This window comes from Charadrius vociferus, unplaced genomic scaffold (assembly GCF_000708025.1).
Source record: "Charadrius vociferus isolate BGI_N301 unplaced genomic scaffold, ASM70802v2 scaffold1109, whole genome shotgun sequence".
NCBI lineage: Eukaryota > Metazoa > Chordata > Aves > Charadriiformes > Charadriidae > Charadrius > Charadrius vociferus.
Genome location: NW_009649963.1, coordinates 21,587 through 26,438, shown reverse-complemented (window position 1 = coordinate 26,438; position 4,852 = coordinate 21,587).

Here is a 4,852-nt window from a genome sequence, read left to right as displayed (position 1 = left end):
AGAGGTGGGTTGGGAGCGGAGAGCTGAGCCGAGGGACGGCCGCGGTGTCAGCGGCTGAGCTGAGGGGTCGGGGTGGAGAAGAGTGGCCAAACCTGGGCAGCGATTTGGAGGAAATACAAGAAAAAGGGAGAAACGGGATGAAAAAGGAAGGAGGAGGGAGGGGAGAAGCGGAGAGGGCTCATCTGAGGATGAGGGGGGATGAAGAGCGAGAGGCCGTGGTGAACCCGGGAATGGGGAGAGAGGAGGGAAGGCAAAATGGGCAGAAAATGGTAAAAGAGCAAGTGGAGGAAGGGAAAAGGGAGAAAGGAGGCAGGAGCCGGGCAAGGGGTGCTGGGCGACCGTGCCGACAGCAGGATGCGGCCGGTGCACGGGTGCACGTCCCGCTCCGGTTCCCGAAGCCTCTTCAGGTCCCATTAGCGGGGATGGAAGGTGACAGCTGCCGATCGATAGCAATCGCGCCGACAGACTCCCGGTAATAAACCCATTTCGCTCACGTTTGCCCGCGCCCCGGCCCTCTCCATCACCAACACCCCCACCCCCTCCAGGGCCATGAATCCCCCCCCCGACACCACGGCCGCCTCCAGGCCCCCTTTTTGGGACGCAGGCGACGTTGTGCGAAGCCCACGTGCCGGGCAGGATCGGGCCCTGGGGCTCCGCAGAGCCGGGACGACACAGCTCATCCCTCCTCCCGCCCTCTCGGAGGCGCCTTTATGGGTGCCAAGGGCGGATTAACGACACCCCAGGCGGGAGTGGGGCTGGAGGTGGTTTTAATTGCCATTAAGAGGAGGGTGGGGCTGGATGAAAGAGCTTTGGGGTTTTATTGCACCTGTGAATTCGGGTGGTTCCAACAGCGGCAGGCTCCCGCCGACCCCAGGGGATGCTCCCGGCCACGTCCCCATGGGGAGCAGAGACACCCCTCCCCGGGGATAAATTTTGGGGCTCTGTGTGTGTGTGTGTGTGTGTATGGGGGATGCCAAGAAGAGACCCCGGGGCACACGTGAACAAGGAAATCCCCATTGGGTCGGCAGGTTCGCTGCCCTCAGTTCGGGGGTGGGGGTAACCTCCCACGCATGCAGCTGCACGCGAGCATCCCCCCACCCCGCCGCACTGGGCATCCCTCCCCAAAAAGGCTTTGGAAAGTCCCGGAGAGATTTCCCTCTGCCTCTCCGTACCGTATCATCCGGCCTGCGGTGACCCCGGGGCTGCGGCGTGAGGGGAGCGATGGGGAGCAGCTCCCGGGCTGTCTGTGCAGAGCCTCATCCCCCCCCGGGTCCCGTTTCATCTTTGCCACGTGCAAGGAAGAGCAGCGGTGGTCCCGGGGTGACATGGAGCGAGTTGGGGACAGGGGAACTCTGTTCCTGCTCTGCCCCAAACCCCTCTGGGGCTCCTGCACCGCCGACGAGGGGGGAAACCCTGAGAGGTTGCTACTTACAGAATCAGGGAATGGTTTGGGTCGGAAGGGAACTTGAAGACCATCCAGTGCCACCCCCTGCCCTGGGCAGGGCCACCTCCCCCCAGCCCAGGTTGCTCCAAGCCCCGTCCAACCTGGCCTTGAACACCTCCAGGGATGGGGCAGCCACAGCTTCTCGGGGCAACCTGCCCCAGGGGATCACCAGTCAAGAATTTCTGATTTTCTTCCTTGTATCTCATCTCACTCTCCCCTCTTTAAGGTTAAAACCGTTCCCCCTCGTCCCACGGCTCCCCTCCCTCATCCAGAGCCCCCCCCGCTCTCCTGGAGCCCCTTCAGGCACTGGAAGGGGCTCCGAGCTCTCCCCGGGGCCTGTCGGGGCTCCAGCCCTCCCAGCATCTCCGGGCCCTCCTCTGGCCCCGCTCCAACAGCTCCGTCTCCTTCTGCTGGTGGGACCCCCCGAGCTGGAGGCAGCACTGCAGGGGGGGCTCCCCAGAGCAGAGCAGAGCGCAGCAGAGGGGCACAATCCCCCCTCGCCCTGCTGGCCACGCTGCTGGGGATGCAGCCCGGGATGCCGGGGGCTCACTGGGCCCCAGCACACATTGTGGGCTCAGGTCTCCCCAGGCGAAGCCCCCCATGGTTGCCCCAAGCTGTTGACGACCACTGTGACCTAATGGGAGCAGAGTGTGGCCTCCCTGGGGGAGTTGGTGGCCGGCTCCTGTCCGTGCCCACAGCTACATTTCAACTGCCCCATCCCAAAACAGCTTTGGGGTGAGGTGATCTGTGCTTTGCTTTCCCCGTGTGGGACAACTGGCACAGGTTGCCCCGAGAAGCTGTGGCTGCCCCATCCCTGGAGGTGTTCAAGGCCAGGTTGGACGGGGCTTGGAGCAACCTGGGCTGGGGGGAGGTGGCCCTGCCCAGGGCAGGGGGTGGCACTGGATGGGCTTCAAGGTCCCTTCCAACCCAAACCCTTCTAGAATTCGATGATCCTATGACATGAGGGCAGATGAAGACCCAGATGAAGGCAGACAGCCCCCAGCGTGGTTTTTTGTGGCCCGCCCCGGAGAGCTGGGGGAGCAAGAGGAGATAACACGGCGGCCAAATAAGAGATAAAGCAATTCCCTGATCAATGCGGGTGAGACGGAGGAACGGCACCGATCAATACCAGCCGCCCCCTCGATGCAGAGGAAGATGAGGAGGGTGAAGGAGGGAAGAGAGACGAAGAGGAGGCGCAGAGGGAGATGCGGTCCGTGTCTCCCCGTCATCACGACCCCGTCCTCCCCCCTGGGGCTGGTGTGAGGATGGGGAGTCCCAAATCACAGCTGTCCCTCCCAAAACAGACCCCCTCCACCCCGAGAGGCTGCAGCATCCCGTTCCCCCCCGGCAGCCAGCACCGCTCCGGCGAAGGCAGCAGTGGGAGGAGGACCAGGATGGGGCTCCCAAAGCTCTTAATTCGCTTCACCATCGGCTCCCGGCTGCCACTTTGGAAAATTCCCGCTTGGACGTTGCTGGAAATATTGAAAGATTAAGGATCGGTTTTCCATTTTGAGCTCAAATCTCCCTTGTTTGTTTGTTTGTTTTTTTCCCCCTACCCTGGAAAGCAGACAGCGTTCTGCTCCAGAGGAATCCTCAGCTGGGTGGAAGGGGGGACTCCTCTTCATCACGAAATTGGAAGAGCATTTGCAGTTTTCCCTTTTCATCAAGAAGCTGGAAAAGCGTCTGCCAAACGGCAGTTTTCCCCCTTATTTTCACTCCCCAGGAGGGGCCCGATCCTGCGCGGGGGTCAGCAGCATCCCTAAGGTGGGGGGACGCACAACACAACTCCTCCAGCTCCTGTGCTCGGTGCCTCGTTGGGCAACGGGATTTTTATAGCAATGACCATTTTGCAAACTTCCAAATCAGACCTGTTTGGCTTTGTTGGTTTTTTTCACCCCAAAATGTCTAAAATGCCCCCAAAATTGGCCTGGGAACACCGCGCCAAAGACACCGCGCAGTCACCGGCAACAGCAAAACCAGAGTCCTGAATTCACACCTAATGGCTCAGCACTGATTGATAAATAAAAATAAATCCCCCACGGGGATTATCCGGCTGTCAGGACCCCGGCATGTGTCTCCATGGAATTAAGGGGTGTTTAATTAAATATACTTCTCATTAGATTAATTGTGTGTCCGAGGAAAGGAGCAGAAAGCTTCTCGCTGGGCAGCGCCGTCCCTCCGAGAGCGCGGCACGAAGAGGAGGGGGGTGCTGGGGGCTCAAGAGAATAATAATTAACTGGTAATAAGAAAGGCCTGGGAAAGGGGAGGGCGGCGGAGCAGAGGTCGGCAGCGTAAGCACAGGGCTGAGCCAGGAGCCCCAGCCCCTCATCCTCTGGCGATGCAGATCCTGCTCTCCGCTTGGAAAGAAAAGGAAATAAAATAAAATAAATAAAAAATAAAATAAAAATTAAATAAATAAAAAATAAAAGAAATTAAATAAAAAATACTAAAAAAATTAACAAAATCAATAAAAATTAAAATGAAATGAAATAAAATAAAAAATGAAATAAAATAAAAAATACAATTAAAAAAAATAAATAAAAATAAAACAAAATAAAATGCCCTGAGCCACCTTCCCAGCCTGAGCGGGGTCATCCCCCCTCCACCCCAGTGCCCCCCGGCCCCATTCCGTGGGGAAATCCTAGAAGAAGCAGCATCACCGGCAGCGGGACTGGGGACGCTCCTCTCCGAAAATCCAGCCAAGAGCATCTCGACCCGCACCACGGCCGGCGGCGCTGGGGGAAGACTTGAAGAGACGTCAGGCAAACGGCACCACCCCGACCCCGGAGCGAAACCCGCCAAGAACACAGCCAGAGGCCAAACTGCTTATTTAAAAGGTTTATTTAACTTTTTAATTTGAGGTAAAATACTTTTTTTGTTTTGTTTTGTTTTCTTTCAACTTCCATAACAAAATACAGAGCTATCAGATACCCCTGGAAAAAAATATGTATATTATACATATATTTCTATAACATTACATCATATATATATAATATATATATGCAAACTTTTTTGTTTTTTTGTTGGGTTTTTTTTTTTTGAAGACTTTATAGAAAGTGGAACGTCTAAAGGCACTGCACAATGGAGTATTTAAAGACTACTTTACATTGGTATGTACATATACACACACGCGTTCAAGCCCGCTCCCCGAGAGCTCGAGCTGACCCCGTCCCCGCCGCACGCGTATGCATCCACACTAATCCCTGCTGAATCGATTCTAGTAAAGTCAAAGAACATGCCTCAAGGAAAAGTGATTTTTTTTTTTAATAATAATAATAAAATAAAATAAAAAAAAACAACCCACAACTTTCTAGCGGTAAATATTTTTCTCCTTAAAAGCACTCTAAAAAAAAAAAAAAATAATTTTTTTTTATAAACAATCTGTTTACGATTATTTCAAACCAAAAG